The sequence below is a fragment of the Balaenoptera borealis genome, assembly GCF_965194805.1.
Source record: "Balaenoptera borealis genome assembly, chromosome: 4".
Lineage (NCBI taxonomy): Eukaryota > Metazoa > Chordata > Mammalia > Artiodactyla > Balaenopteridae > Balaenoptera > Balaenoptera borealis.
In genome coordinates this window covers 17841339-17858802 of record NC_138861.1, presented here as the reverse complement: position 1 = coordinate 17858802, position 17464 = coordinate 17841339, and the positions used below count along the sequence as shown (strand labels likewise).

At 37.9% G+C, this 17464-nt stretch overlaps 1 long non-coding RNA gene across 1 annotated transcript in view; it reads right to left on the bottom strand.

The window, feature by feature from the left end:
- Window positions 1-17082, bottom strand: part of LOC309628634 — a 32554-nt gene extending 15472 nt beyond the window's left edge. Inside the window, exon 1 of the long non-coding RNA XR_014244604.1 lies at window positions 1193-17082. This is a non-coding gene — a long non-coding RNA (uncharacterized lncRNA). The remainder of the gene's footprint in view (window positions 1-1192) is intronic.
- Window positions 17083-17464: the final 382 nt, after the last annotated feature.

The following is a 17464-nucleotide window of genomic DNA, read 5'->3' as shown; positions in this document are numbered from 1 at the left end:
TGTCTCTTTGTTACAATGCTAAGGAAAGTACCAGGATTTGTGCTGTTTTATCACTGCTCAGAGACTGACTACTCCTGATGGCAAATTTCAGATGATAGATTTGTCAGGAAATTAAAATGCCCAGGAGTGGATATTGAAGGGCTATCTAAAGGATCCCATTATTGACAACAGAGAAAAGAAAACTTGCAATGATATATAATTTTAATTGGACTCTGTCATGACAGGCTGACCACTTGCCAACAGTTATCCTGAGAAAAAATAACATGAAGGGGTGTAAAATTTGCTATATGTCTTCCCAGGTTGGTTGGAACAGCTGTGACAGTTTTTAATTCATTTAAAATGCCTCTTGTCTTGGGCTTTGATTTTTAAAACTTCTTTGACAAAGAAGTAATGGAGGAGGGGGGCAGCCAGACAGTGTGAAATTGTCTAATGAGGAAACTTTACACTAGATATTACATGGGCAATAGAAACAGTCCTTAGACTGTGTACTATAAAACGTATATGTTTCTTTATTTCACATTTTAATATGTCTCAAATGGAGGAAATACTTTCAAACCTCCCCCCTCCCCCAAACTTGTTGTTTCAGGAGTGAAAACCAAGGATGGAATGCAGTTACATTATATACTGGATTTACCATGATAATATCAATTTTGCTGGGTCCTTGAAAGCTCTTAACCTGATGAATCTAATTATTTGTTTCTCTGGTAGTTCTTAGAAAACAGAGGTGGTATAATCCGGGCCTACAAGGCCCCCAGCCTTCAGGTCCATTTTGTTTGGCCCTCAAAATGTTGGCCCTTGAAGCACTTAAAAAAATAACATTTTAGCCAACTATTTTCAGATAGGCCCATTTTCCTTGAAAAATGGAAGTTGGAAGGTCTGATGATACTGCTTCCTCATTCCTGCATGGTAAAATATCACCTGTGAGTTTATTACTCTTATAAAATTGAAGGGAAAATGAGTATTGCTTTTCTTTTCCAACTAGAATCTCCATTTCTAACTCTAAAAAATACGGCTGATGATCAAATTTTAAGTTTTAATTTAGTTCATTTTCCTAGACATGTTGTGGGTGAAAGGAAATAAAGTGTTTTCTACGTTTTGCCTTGAGATCCTCAAAAAGACGTTCTGTCTGAGATCATGCAAGAATCCACTAAGGTAAGCTTGAAATGATTATAATTATGGGTTTGATCACTACATTTTATGCATTTCTCTCTTCATTTCAACATCTATTATTGAATACCTGTACTGAGGTCAAAACGGTACCACGGGCTTTGAGAGATGCAAAAGGGATATGCAACAGTATTTTCAAATAAGGGTATTAAAGTCTATTTGGAGAAATAACATATGTACAAAGGAAGTAGTACTAAAATAACATGAAACCATGCATATTTAGAAACCAATGAAGATTGCACAGATAATGTTGTAATTCAGAGAAGGGAGATATCAATCTAAACCAGAGTGAACAATGAAGACTCCAAGGAAGAGGTGACTCCTAAATCGCATGTGTTAGGCTTACAGTCTTGGAAAACAGGACAGAGTATTTAAAATAGCAGAGGTATAAAGGCTTCAAGGCAGAGACGATTTTAAAAATATCTACAGGGACTTCCTTGGTGGTGCAGTGCTTAAGAATCCACCTGCCAATGCAGGGGACACAGGTTCGATCCCTGGTCCAGGAAGATCCCACATGCCACAGAGCAACTAAGCCCATGCACCACAACTACTGAGCCTGTGCTCTAGAGCCTGAAAGCCACAACTAATGAGCTCATGTGCCACAACTACTGAAGCCCGTGTGCTTAGAGCCTATGCTCTACAAAAAGAGAAGCCACTACAATGAGAAGCCCACGCACCGCAGCGAAGAGTAGCCCCCGCTCGCTGCAACTAGAGAAAGCCTATGCACAGCACCGAAGACCCAACACAGCCAAAAATAAATAAATTAATTAATTTAAAAAAATATCTACAAAGAGGCTTGTTTGATATGAATACCTTGGGGTCATGATGAGAGAAAAGGATGAATACACAAGACATTAAAAAGTCATGATAGAATGCAGTAGTTACTTGAAGCAAAGAAAAAAGTGTTACTTCCACCATCACTTTCATTTCATTTTTATAGTTGTTTTCAAATTTAGCATAACTCACTAGTGTTAATAGCCAGTGCGTCATTGGAAAATCCATAATAAAGTAAAGAAGTCAGGTAAAACCCTAAGACCTGTCTTAAGCAGCTATGATCTTAGGCAGCAGAGTGTAGAAGGTTTACTAATGCTCCATTCTTCATCTCTGACATCTAGACCCAGGAGTGATGAAGAAAACCCTCTTCTCACAAACCACTGAGGTTAGGTCACAAAAATAAAGGTGAATACATACGTGCCACTAACTGCACAAACACTCATTCATAGGTAAAAAGACATATCCTTTCCATCAAGGATTTCACAATTGTGAAGAAGAGAAAAACACACACATACATATTAAAGTTCTCTGTATGTGAAAAAGAAATGTGCTATTTACAGTAATAGAACTGTGTACAAGACATGATAACATGCTCTTTCTAGGAACGTTTACAACATACTTCAATGGAAAAGGTGATTCCTCATTAGGATTTAAACAGAAAAATCAAATTTTGCAAGATACACTGAGACTGAAAGGGTATTCCAGGCAAGAGACATGACATGGGCAAAGGCAGGAAGGCATACACACCTATAATGTTAGGGTAACCACGGGTATTTTTTGATATTATTGGAGGCTGAAGAAAACAGGAGGATAGTGCTGAGAAGTAGAAGAGGGGCAAATAATTAAGGAGTCACAGCTTTGTTCTATTGGCCATGGAGAGCCACTGAAGTGTTGAAGCTAGGAAGAAACATGATAAGATTATTCTGCTTGCAGTGAAGAAAACATTTAATATATTCTAGTCTAAAGGCAGGAAACTCAGCTGGCTTTCCTCAGAGAGGAAAGCTCTGAGAGCTTTCTAGGAAATAAGATTTACAGGACTTGATTAATTTAGTAATGATAATAATGAGGATGGTAATGATCATAACAATACCTAATGTTTATTGAAACTTATTATATACCATGCTCTTTGCAGAATGCTTTTATTTTCACATTAAACCTTTGAGGTAGGTATGTTTAATTCCCCCAAAACTTGTTTACCTCTAATGTGTCCCAGCTCAGTAACTAGAACCACCTTTCACCCAATAGCTTGATTCAAATGCCATCACCCTTGATTAATCTTTCCCTTCCACCCTTCCTCCAATTCATCAGTAAAGAATAGTCATTCCTCACAACCTCCATGGCCATAGCCCTTGTCCAATCTGCAGTCATCTCTCTCCAGTATTAACTGAAACTGCTTCCTAACTGGTTTCCTTGTTCTTGTCTGTTTCCCTACATCCTATTCATCCTACAATTGTTGGAGTGACATTCCTCAGGCCTCAGAAACACCAATTGATTCTCATCGTACTTAGACCTAAGTCAGAAGTCCTGTTGAAGACCACCAAGGCCCTACCTGAGCAATCACTGGTCACTTCTCTGACCTAATGTCTGCCAGTTTCCTCCTCCTCTCTCATTCTGCCCAACACATACCTCTTTGTTGTTTCGTGAACACACACAGGCATGTTCTGCTTCAGGGCTTTTGTACTTGTTCTTCTCTCTGCCTGGAATTGTCTTCACAGAATTCCCTCCCACAGAAAGATCTCTGTTCAAACATCATCTCCTAAAAGATGCATTTTGTGACCATTCTATCTAAAATAGCTTCGTTTTCTTTTCTCTACCATCACTCTCTAGCCTCCAACCAACTCTGTTCTTCTTCATTTGTAATTGGGTATTGCTACCCAATGAATATATCCATTATTTGTTAACTGACTATCTTCTCTGGTAATATAAGTAGAGATTTTATTTGGTTTGTTCCCTGTTATATCCCTAGGACCTACGGGCAGTCTCCTGCATTCTGTTGGTATATAATACTTGCTGAATAAATGTAAAAATGAATGAATGAATGGATTAATGCTCTTTTTATAGATGAAGAAACTGTGGCATAGAGAAATAAGTAAATTTCCCAAGCTCCTACAGCTATTAGATGTCAAGAGCTGGGTATTAAGCCTAAGCAATATCACTAAGAACATGCATGTTTATGTGCCTTGTGACTTAGTGGAAACTGATTCACAAAAGAAGGTGTTAGAGAAAGACTAGTAAATTCCCTCTCCTTCCCCAATTTACATATTTTAGTTAAAATTTTAGGCTAGATGTGATTTCATAGGAAGGGCATATTCAATATAGCAAAAATAAAAGCAGATTGAAGATGGAGTCAGTCATTGTGGTGTGCTAGAAAAATGATGACTTGGAGTCAAAAATACTGCTTTCTATTAACCTCCACCACATAGTCATATAGGTGGGCTTCATTCCTCCTATATATAAAATGGCTAAAGATAATTTCTACCTCAGATATTGTGAAGATCAAATGAGATAATATATGTGAAATATTTTGCAAAATATTATAGCAGTGTTGGTTTTCTTTACCACTATAATAGGGCATGATCTGGACTAGAGTGTATGCAATGATTGTGGGTTAGAGCATATCGTTTCTTCTCTTCCTAATGTGCTATATATTCTGTTGTGGCCTAGGTGTGTTATATGGCTAAACACCACTTGCCTAGATGCTTTTGGCTCTTGCAGACTCGGCAGTCTCCTGGGAAACCACGTACATACTGGGGAAATTTGGCTCAATCCGTGCTAACTGGCTGATGGAACTGACCTTCTGTCTTACAGAGCATAATTGCAGCCCTTGTATCGAGAGTTGCTAACAGTGAGATCTGCAAAGAAGTTCAGAGACAAATTAACCCTTTGCGCTTTTTTTCCTATTAAATCCATTACAAATTGTTGTGACTGGTTAGTTTAAACAAGCTGAAAACGAGCCTCTTATGTGCATAAAAAACATGTAAAGCAAAGTGGTGTCCCTAGAATTGTTCATTGTTTATTCAAATCAGAGGTGTTGGAAGGACTTGTTTCATGAGAAGTAAAGGGAAAAGTTTAAAAGGTTAGCCATGGCAATTACTGGGAGCGTGTTTTCTGTCTCTTCTCATAGAAACACATGCATCTTATCCTCAATGGCTGCCAGCCTTCTTGTCAGACCAATTACTTTAAAACAATTGTTTCATTTGGAATAGATGCCACAGCCCAAGTGATGGTCCCTTGTCAGTGACACATTCAATTAAAACAGCTCTGAATAGGAGTTCTGGGGGGCCTTACTGTGACTTGTCCAATCTTATCAGTCAACAAAGAACAACCTTGGAGGATTCAGTGCCTACTGGGTCCACTGTCAGTTGGTTCAAACATGTTGCACCTTCCCAGGGTTCCTCAGAGTCTTCCATCCCTGTGCCTTTTACAGCCAATGACAGGCGCCATCTCAGCAGTGTCTGGGTCCACAATGCCAAGAAAGCTTATGGCAGTAAATAAGATGGCAGCTGTGACAGCCTTGACAGCTGGCTGGAGCTCAGGGTGGCAGGCTGAACCATACTGGGAGCAGTTGGAGCAGCAGTGAAGTATGACCACCGTTACTGGCTGGCAGATGCCAGTTTCCACACCACTAGTTACTACATGATATGACGGGTACACTTGCCTTATTATATAGGCAGGCACAACTTTAAACAAACTCTGCGCACCTAGTACGCTGTTTACCTTCCTTTGAGTTCAGGAAAATGTAAACATTCTCATCAAGATGAAAATTCCTTGCCTTTATAGTAGTACATGTACAATTGAAGAAGAATTTTATGAAGTAGCAATAGCAGAGAGTTGAGTGCTCCATATGAGAGCCAGAATCAATGAAAGTAAAACTGACTCCAAAGAAAAGGTTTGTTGTGTTGGCTGCCATTTTAGGAGAAGTACTGTGAGTTCACATGTATCTCAGGACTCCTGTGTGTAGAAACTGTACCTGTCCCCCATACCTTTTGCATATTCTCCCATACTCTCTTTTCTTAGGCAAACTTACCATACCTCTGCATCTTAATTTTCTTTCTTATTTTTGAAGAAGAACTGGTTATAAAACAGCCTATTATCAGAGGAGATGTGTGATGTAAAATATATATTATCAAAACAGGTAAAATGAAAAGAAGCTGTTGTATTAAATCATGTGTACCACTGTGAGTTCATAGATAGGGCAAGATGGATTTCTGTGGCCATGTCAATTCTGTGCAGAATACAGATTTGCTACTTTGTCACAGGGTCAACCAAGGTGGGTGAGTCAGGCTCCAGGTCTGGAAATTTGTCATGGATCTGAAGTTGAAAGCTGTCAGACTAGATCTGACAGCAGCTAGTTTCAGAGCTGAACCTTGTCACAGAGAAAAGTCAACAAAATGACCCAGGCAAAAACTGGTGGCACTGCTCTCACATCCCGACCCCGTGGGAGATTGAGCGTGGTTCACCTAAAACCAATTCTCCTAATATCCAATCTGCCCAAATGCCCATTAGGCTAATGATCATATTCCTAATAAAAATCTGTCATAGATGTAGCATTTCATATATAATAAGATGCCACTCTTAAGCATTTTTAGGATATAGTGGGCTTTTAAAATCTACTTTATAATACTTTAAACATTTAGTCTTAATTGGGTGAAATGTCTTGAAAATCCTCAAAGGTCAGCAAAATAGTCACTATGAAAGTTTATAAAAATGCCTCCAAGCTACTACTATTTTAGTACAGATGAACAGTTGTATATTTGGTAAGTGAACATTTTAGATGAATGTGTCATTAGGTAAATTGATCATTATGCCAATTGATTTTAAGAAAATTAGTTTTAGGCAATTTGACATTCTCCCCCTTCCCACTATGAAATTCTAGGATTTTTGATGTGCACAGCAAAGCCACTGCCGAGACAAGGTTTGCTCGGCTCTACCCCCAAACAAGATCAAGATTTCTAATATAAAGTTATGATAAAAGTGTACAAAAATAATTGAGTATTTGCTATGAGCCAGGTATATGCCGATGTACTCTACATCCATTTATTCAGTAAACACTTATTGAGTATCTACTGTATGCCAGGCACTGTTCTGAGCTATCTCATGTAATCCTCACACTGACCTTGTGGTTTATCCCCAAATGTGTCTGGGGATGGGGCTGGAACTGAAGTATAGAGAAGCTAAGTAATTGCTTAATTAAGTGGTGAAGGTGGGTTTTGAACCCAGGCAGTTTGGGTCAGTGCTTTACTGCCTCAGCAGATAGGCCCTGCTGAGAAGTCATTAACTACAGCTCTAGGTGATTTTTCAAGCTGAGCAGGTTGTGGGGATGTAGGTGATATCCCCTGTATGGTTAAAAAAAATGTTAGGGTTATGCCTTCTCAGCGATAGCATTACTGGAAGATCAAAAATCTGCTTGAGAGTGGTTCCTTTCTCTGAGTGTATCTAATGATCTCCAGATCCTAAACAGATGAAAGAGAGTACCTATCAAAATGAGCATATAATGAGCAAGAAAATCCAGATGAATCCTATTAAAAGAACAGCAGTATGACACGCTAATAATGTTCATATTCCTTCTCCATGCTGTCCAGTTGTTGATGGAGACCCAAACTCTGTTTCCTCACCTTCCTGCCTTAATACTCCTGCGATGGATGGGAGCTGAATGTTTGAAGGATGTCACTCCAAGAAGGACTTTTTTGCTGGCATTCTGTGCAAGCTGCTGTAAGTCGGAGCTGGTGATGGGGATCGTGTATGTGTTTTCATGCTGTTGACCAGGTGAGTGACCCGGACCATCAGAAATATACTACACTAACGCAGTATCCAATATTTGGTGCTAAACATCAGAGACCTTCTGGACAATGGAAATTGTTAACCATTGGCAGTACTTTCAGTGTCCTTCGTTAAATAAAACTTCCATTATGAGATAATTATAATGAATCCTAATGCATAGTTCTCATGTAAATTTGTTAGTAAACAAACAAACATATATACGTGTGTGTGTGTATTATATATATATATATATATAAAACTAATTGGAAATTTAGGAAACAATAGCAAAACAGAAAAAAGAAGGAAGAACACTTCAGATTGGAGTTATTTAAAACTTAAAATTAGTATTGCTTGATTTAAGCTTTAATTTGCAAGACGAAGATAAAGATAAGAAAGAAATTTTGGTATGGCTAAAGAAATATTTGCAAAAGGTAAAATGTACCTGCAATGCAACTGACCCACTGGGGACACTTTTCACAGAAGTAAAATGTCTTCCTGAGCTCAGCTGGTGATCAGTTTATGCCCTGAAGCATGATTATAATGTTAACCTTGAAAGGTCCTAATGAAATGAGTTTGGTGGTCTCAGCCTACATATTTTTGTATGCACCAGTTCACGCCTTGGAATATATCTTGATGGACTCTCTGCAGAATAGCACAGCATGTATTTGAGATTACAGTGTGACCCCCAGTCTCCACACTGTAACTCCTATTTTTTCCTGCATGATTCACCTCTCAAAATTCAGCCCAGAAGGGAGAAATGACTACTTAGTGACAGTCTGTACATTATTGATGGGGCAATAGGGTGGTAAAGAGATAACCCTAGGTGTCTTGTTTGCCAGTTGATTAACCAGAGTGAGTGCGTTCCCTAGGGAAAACATGTTTTGCAGAAAACCAGTTATCCATTCAGTCCCTCACTAATGACAATACTGCACATTTGAGACATTCCTCTTTCCTCAAAAGCTTGGTGGAGTATGACTCTTTAAATCAGACTGCAAATTAAGACATAAAATTAAAATTGAGACTCATGCATACCATTTGAGTCAATGAAGTACTATTAAGAACTTAGGTTGAGGTAAATGACTGAATTATATTATTTGTATTTCACTGTAAAGATGACAGGTCTCCTGGGTAATCTTTCTATGTTTTAAGGCAAGAAATCTTTATGTCTGGAAGGGATATGAGATTGCTATACCTATTACATTTGATTCAAATAAAATATTTAGAATAAAGTAATCACATTATAGGTTAAAGCTTTAGTATTTTAAGGGCTGTCTAGTGAAGTTCTAATGTGATGGTGCCACTCTTTCTTAAAACAGGGGCGATCAAGTTGCAGCTGTCCAATCTTCTGTATTAACTTTGGAACCAGTTTGGTAATGTCAGCAGTTTATTCTCAATATCCCGGAGGAAAAGACATTTAACTTCTCTTGAATCCACTGCTTCATGACATAAACCAACTCAGGATGCCCTTCTGTTATATTATACAGAACTAGAATGTTGGATAGAATTCAGTAGCAAAGCTTTTTCACAACCAAAAACTTTGCATGTCTCACTCCTTTGAACATGAGTGTCAGGCTGATAAATAGCTTGCATTCTTTATATTTAACTTCTCTGAATGGAATTCAAGATTTTCTTCTCTGAGGCCATCAGAAATTTATGAACCATTTTTCTTTTCTATAGTCTTCAGAGAGGAATCTACTTGTATAAAGAAGACTCCAAGGCATTTGTCATTTTACAGAGTGAGACCATTAGCAGGTATTGAATACGAAACTAAGATTTTAGGAGTTCTGAGGAACTGTGGAATCAGAGCACATGTAGTTAAAGAACAGAGACTAAGCACAAACATTTTATTCTCCTTCACTGAACATCTTTTCTTTTGTGTCTTACAGAAAACTCAAATTATAAAATTATTCAGATGTTAGCAACTTCTTTGAAAATTTCTGTTAGTTATCATGTTTTAGTAGTGTTATCTCCACACATCACTGCTCTTTTCTTAACATACTTAAGGAATGTTGGGTTCAAAATCCCCTGTGACTTCAGCATTTCTCCTCCTGGCTAATGCAAGAAATTCAGATAAGAATAAAATAAAAGAAGGAGACGAATTATTTAGCCTGCAGAAGAGAAGACTAAATGGGTTTGAGGATCAAGAAGGAAATTTAATAATAGTTTTCATGTACAGAACAGATATTATACAGAGATTGATGGCTAGCTATTCTCTACATTTTCTGAGATCATAATAAGAAGAAATAAAATAGGAGAGACTAAGGCAGCAATGAGGAAACATTTCCTGATGTTGAAGTTTGTTGATTATGAATATGTTCAGTTTGTCATTCAATATTTATTAAGTTTCTACTATATGAAGTCATAGTTGCCTGGGATGGAATTGTTTACTTAGGGGTCTTCTTAGAATATATTTACATTTTGTTTGAAATGATTTATCTGGTCTTGTTTAGAGATAGAGAAACAGATCATCGGCTTTATGATTTTTATAACTTATTTCAAAGACTCACAACAGAAAAAATAAGATGCTGATACAAATTTTCACACAAACATAACATAGATTTTCCCAACATCCATCTTAAGAAACATAGAGAAGAGCAGTTAAATATAAGCTCCCATCAATGTAATCATTGAAGCTCCAATACCTGTAAACCTCTTTTTTAATCAGGGTCAAATTATGGCTGATTAATCTCTTTGAGTTCCATTAATGTTCTCTTGGATAGCTGACCATATGAAGTCTCATTGTTTTGGTGGCTTTAGCTACCATTTTAGGGGCTCGCCCTAAATAAAATGATGACCATTGACTTGGGCTAAGATACTTATCCCTCTGGTTTGCTACAAATGCCACACCAACCTGCTGGTTACCCAACTCCAGTTTCTCCTTGATGGATATCACTCTTCTCTCCGTGTAAGACATTTATTCCTCTAACCCCAAATCTACATTATCACTAAAGTTAAGGAAGGTCTCTTCCTCATTAGAAAAATCATTACTTATTAAGCTCCTAAGTGGTGAGGATGTGCTCTTTCAGTTAGGACAGTTTCTACTTTTTGCTGAGTTTGAGGAAAATACATGAGATGTAATATTTTATGTGGACATAAAACTGAAAATCCTAACTGACAATTCAGAAGTATGTAATAACTGACCTCAATCAATTAAAACACTTATTTTGAATGAGTTCCTGCCTCCCAAGGTACCCCTCCTTGTGTTTGCTGTATTCTTGGTTGTCTCCATTGCTAAAAAGAATCTCAAGTCATGGATCCTGGGGCTGTAAGTTACAAAACCATCCTACCATTTTCCAATTACAAATTAACTCATCTTGTAAATACAGCACCTGGTCACCGGTTTTTCAGCTGTGCTTTTTCGTAGTTTTCTCTCTCCCATTTCATTTAGATAGGTGGAAGTACTGAACTTTAAAAGAACCCATTAGGGTTACAAAGACGTACATCTTAGTACTCATAAAACATTTGCTTTGGGAATTCCCTGGCGGTCCAATGGTTAGGACTTTGTGCTTTCACTGCCGAAGGCGCAGGTTCGGTCCCTGGGAGGGGAACTAACATCCCCCAAGCCACGCAGCGCAGCCAAAACAAAACATTTGCTTTTGCATATGATCCCCGTAAATAACTTGCAGCCATGATATAGTTAAATAGCATACACCTAGACCAGGTCAGGGAGAAAAAGGAGTCAAAAATGTGTGTGTGTTTTTCAAAGTGACCCCAATTCATAAATGTGATTCTACCCTTATTGGAGGAATAAATAAAGGTTTATTAAGTCAGAGCTAAAATTAAACATTTTCAAAATCTGAATAGTTACTGAACAGTATTTTTGTCTATTGTAGCCTGACAATATATAGGAAACTGACAAACAGCTTCAGAGAAAAACCAGAGGAAATGCTTTCCTCAGGAATTTGAGGTATAAAGAAGGTATGCAACTTCCCCAAGGCACAGCCTGGGTGGCAGAGAGGAGATTCGTATTTACATAAGTGTAAGTCCAAAACACATGCTTCTTCCTCCATACAACTCAACTTTTACAGTGAATTTTAAATGATCTCACTATGTCTCGTAATACTTCAGATCAAAATTGTAAATGTGTTGATGGCTTCAGCTGATCACTGCCTCTCCCCGAAGCCCTGTGTTTTTCACTTGGTTTCTAGGACACAACTTCTCTGGATTTTCCTCTTGCCTTAGGAGTAATTCTGTTTTCCAAACTTGTTCTTGGAAGGCCACAGGCCTTAGTACTTCCACCTATTCATATTAAACACTTACTTCTTTGGAGATCTCATGAAATCTTGTGGCTTTAAATATGATCTATGTGCCAATGGCACCAAATTTATATCTATGTTTTAGAACTTTACCTTGAACTCCAGACATATATTCAACTGTCTACTCAATAGCTCCCGTTGGATGTCTAATAGATATCTCATATTCAACATGCCCAAAATTGAACTCCTAACTCTGCCTTCCTGACACAAACCTGCTCTACTTTAGTCTTTGTCATATTAATGGCAACTCTGCCCTACAGTTGTTTAGATTCAGGTCCTTAGAATCCTCTTTTACTTTTTGCTTTCTCTATACCTCACATCTAATTTATGAGAAAGTTGGTGTGGCTCTACCTTCAAATATTTCCAGAACTAGACCACCCCTAAACATTTCTACTGCGCCTACAGTTATTTCCACAGCACCATCATCTCTGGCCTGGGTTACTACTGTAATCTCCTAACAGTCTTCCTTCTTCCACTCCTGCTTCCTACAGTCTGCTCCCAGCAGAAGAGCAAGGATGATTCTGTTTTACCATGGATCATGGAGCAGTTCTACTCCACTCTCCAAAGTTTCTCAATATTTCTTAGAGTTAAAGCTATAATCTTTACAGAGTCCTTCAAGGATCTACCAGATTTGACCCTCTGTTACCTTGCTGACAGTACTGCCTGTTGCCTGCTCACTTCCTCTTCTCCAGTCACCTGTGCCAGAATTCTTACCCATTCTTCACATACTCCAGGTAGCACCTGACTCAAAGTCTTCGTAGTGGCTCTTGCTTCTTTCTCCAGATATCTGCATGGCTCACTCCTTGATTTCCTTCAGCTCTTTCCTTGTATGTCAGTTGAGGAGGACTTTGACTACTCCTTCCCTTCCAATCTTCCTTACCCTGCACTATTTTATCCCATACCATTTATCACTTTCTAGAGTACTATGTAATTTAATTATTATGCTCATTTTTTACATTTTCTCTCTACTCACTAAAACATAAGCTCCCACAAAGCAGGTTTTTCTACTGCTTTGTTGTTGGATGAATTCCCATAGCATGGAATGATATCTGATGCAGTGGGCAGTCAGTTAATATTTTGAGAAAGAAAAAAAGAAATAAATGAATGAATAAATGAAAACAGAAAGAAAAGAGGAAAGAGAAACAGGAAGGAAAGAAGGTAACTAAGAAGAAAAAGGGTTTATTACTATTATTATGGAATCTACATACTATCTCTTACTTAAGGTGATAGCTCATTCTCTGATTAAACTATGGAAATTTAAAACTTTGGAATAGGGACTCTCCTGGTGGCTCAGTGGTTAAGAATCCGCCTGCCAATGCAGGGGACATGGGTTCAATCCCTGGTCCGGGAAGATCCCACATGCCGTGGAGCAACTAAGCCCGTGTGCCACAACTACTGAGCCTGTGCTCTAGAGCCCGCGAACCACAACTACTGAGCCCGTGCGCCTAGAGCCTGTGTGCTGCAACGAGAAGCCACTGCAATGAGAAAACCGGCGCACTACAACGAAGAGCAGCCTCTGCTCGCTGCAACTTGAGAAAGCCCACGTGCAGCAACAAAGACCCAATGCAGACAAAAATAAAAATAAATTAATAAAAAAAACCAACCAAACAAAAAACTTTGGAATAATCACTTATAATAATTATAGTGAGAGTATTTGGGGTGGTATTTTTAAACTATTGGATGTTAATTTTAAAATGCAGGTGTTGGGCTTCCCTGGCGGCGCAGTGGTTGGGAGTCTGCCTGCCAATGCGGGGGACGCGGGTTCGAGCCCTCGTCTGGAGGATCCCACATGCCGCGGAGCGACTGGGCCCGTGAGCCACAATTGCTGAGCCTGTGCGTCTGGAGGCTGTGCTCCGCAACAAGAGAGGCCACGATAGTGGGAGGCCCGCACACCGTGATGAGGAGTGGCCCCACTTGCCGCAGCTGGAGGGGGCCCTCGCACAGAAATGGGGACCCAACACAGCCATAAATGAATTTAAAAAAAAAAATGCAGGTGTTTACCAATGCCAAAAGATGCCTAAGGAAACATGAGGACTAAATGTAATGCATCCTGAATGGGATTCTGGACACCTCACCACCACCCTATACATCTGAAACTGATTTGATCAACTGAATGTTGTAACTTTTCTGTATTCAACAATTTCCCTTAAAAGTAATATTTCTCCTATCTAGCTTACTTACTATCTCTTCATTCCAAGCCACCATTCTGCTTTAAAATTCCATCATTTATTTTTGTCATCCTCTGTTATTCTCCCATTATATCAGTAATACCACAGACTAATATACTCCCACTGCCCAACAAAGTTTCTGGCATATGATATAAAACAATATATTTGTTGTGTGAATAAATAAGAAATATATAGGTAATAGTCATTCTCAGATTATTATGTGAAAATCATATATTATCCCTATCAAATTCTTCTAAGATTTGTTGAAAAGTTGATAGAATGCTCTGGCATCAGAAGTATAAACACTGATTTATTCTCTTTGATTTTTCTCAATATAATTTATGACAATGGATATCAGTACACTAAAATGTGTTATGCATGATGGTTGTCACTTTTTCCTTATTGTGTCTATGACTGATTTCTTAAAATAAGAAACAACAAACACTGTATGTGTATATATTTTTTCTCTTTCTCTTCTGAAAATGTCATCTAGCTATTTTCTCTTCATTACTTTCTACGGATATTGTTTGTTTATTAATTTTTGTGTTAAAATGAAATTTAAAGGTGAATTTTGGGGTCTGGCCAATAGTTTAGAATCCAATCATTAATAAAAGCAGCAGGATCTGATAGTGTTTTGAGGAGATATTCTATCTGAAATTCTTTCACTGGATGAGGATTTTAAAGCAACCCCTTCAAACCAAAATGTCTATGCTCTATTTTGAGAACTTGGAACTAACCACACCCATTTTTAGGCTGTATTCTTAGACCATATTCAGCTCTCTCTCTTCCTTGTGCTCTTTGCTAATTTCTGTATATTATTTCTGCACATTCATACCTCTTCTTAAAGGTAGAGAAAATATTTCTTCTCCTACCCAATAACTAGAATAGTATTTTGTATGAAACAGATGTTGAATTAATTTGATTAAATATATTACAATTTGTGAAATGAATAGAATTAACATTATACTATTTCTACTAAAATTTATAATGCTTCAGCATGCTGCCAAATGGCCACGTCTATTCTTCTTTGATTTCCTGTCAATCATTAAACACATATTTTATTGTTCCATTTTACTTCATTGTTCAGAATTACCCATTTCAGCCATAATTTATTACTTGTTCTATGCTATTTAGGTCTACTTGCTGGTTCTAAATGACCACAATATCATTTTACAGATATAATTCATACTAGATAGAAAGCTTAATACAGCTCCTCAACATTTGATCACTTCATAATGTCATGTTTTTGGATTAATGGTATATTGTATCCTATTTCACTAAGTTAAAATGAGGGTCTAATAAAAATTATAGTACCTAGAAAGTATAATTTTAGCATTTAAAATAACTGAGAGAATATATCTAGAAGTCACATTTTCCCTTAATTGATCACTGTAGGAAACTTCTGATGGTGCTGTTGTTGAATGGAGGTCACTGTCAAGGAGCATGATGTAATATATCACAGGACTCATGGGCAGATATTAGCTGAAACTGGCTTTTCCAGAACCTTCCTGTCTCCCATGTCTTCCATTTCTAAGAGATGTGTAAGTATGTAACTTTCAATTTCATAAGAACTTTATTCACTTGTAATTAGATCATTTGACAGAACCCACTGTCTTGAATCACATTTTTTCCTATTTTGGGCTATTGAGAGTTTAGCTAAGCTACTTCATGGTATTGCTGCCTTGACATCCATTTTGTTTGGCCAAGTGACCTGCAGGGCTCTTAAACCAACACTAGCCCCTCATATAAATGCATGCCCTAGATAAGAGCTCAGAGTCACAAGCAAATGTTAAGTTCCTGATATGACTCCTCCAACTGCCCTTGTGATCAACAGTCGCCCAGCCTCCCAGGGCCTTTCCCTTGTGCTTAGATAAGACCCCCATGCAACTTACCAAAGCTGTGCTCTTTTGGTTTGAATTGACCAGTCTGGCTTTAGCCTTGGAACCCCAAAGCACTCTGTCCAAGGACCCTAGTAAAGGCATGTACCCCAGATGCTATGGCTCTGTCTGTACTCTGCCTTGACCTCCCCATGTAGTCCCTTGAGGCATGCCATGCTTCCCCCAGGACCTGTGAGTAATAAACCTCTATATCAATTTCTCTTTTGGTCTGTCGTTAAACTGTGGTTCACCATCTGGCACCCTATGCTCCACTTAACAAATGTTAATTTAACAAAATCAGAACATGGGAATATTCATTTGCTAAAATACAATATAAATATCAAATTGAGCGAATTCAGCCAGATATTTTCTTCTTATGGACAGAAGCTCGATAGATATTAAGCCCCTAAAAGGAGGACTGTAATTCTAGTGAGAAGAAATATATTGGGTAAAAAGATTACGGAAAACAATATGAAAACACTTAAGCAAGTACAGAATGGTATGGGGAAAATTTGGCATGGATTGATAAAAAGAAAGGTGAATGTCAGACTTAACAAACCAATTAACTTTCATCAGGCAGGAGAGTCAATGAGTTCTTGACAGGGGTAAAGTAATAGACATAATTTGTTTACAGACTAAAAAACCTCTTTGACATGCTACCACATCATAGACAAGAACATGAAATTAGCAAGTTATTTATGGAGACATTATACATTGAATGAAAAAAAGTGCACAATGGTGAAGAACACTGACAGGCATTCCAGATTACATAGAAGGAAGACCTAAATGGAAAGAGGGGGCTGCAGCTGTGCCCACACAACATATCTGCTCAGAGAGACATCTGTTAAAGGGAACAAAATTGAAAGTTGGGAGGAAGCTAGCATTGTCAATCAAGAGTATTGATTCAAACAAATTAGGATCAAATTGGGTCTGTTATTAGAAATTTATTCCCTTGATTTTTTAATGGCTTTGAATTCCTTAGAAAATATGAAAGAGTTTTTCATCAGCAATAGCTGTATCTTTCGTGCCAAAATGGATTTCACACACTAATGGATGATTAGAATATTCTGTTTAAAGGACATATACCACTGCCTTCCTTCAATCCTTCCTTCAGTCGTATATTTAGATATATTTTCTCCTCTTTCTTCTTCACTTCATGTTTTCCCATACCTATAAGCCCAGACCAGCACAGCATTATGTCTTACACATTCTGTATACTCCAAAGAAATCCCATTTTTCATATTTTCATATCAGTACTGGGTCAGATTCCAACATTTTTATACCTCAAATATTTTAATAATTTTCCAAGGTAAGACAAATTCTTAAGTATCTAACTTCAAAATTGGTTCCTTTTCATATAATTCCAAACTGGGTTACTGACATAATCCCCCAGAAGGTTAATTTTGACCCCTCCTTTTCCTTCCCCTATCCAGGGGCTTCCTTAGTATGTCTATACTTTTTC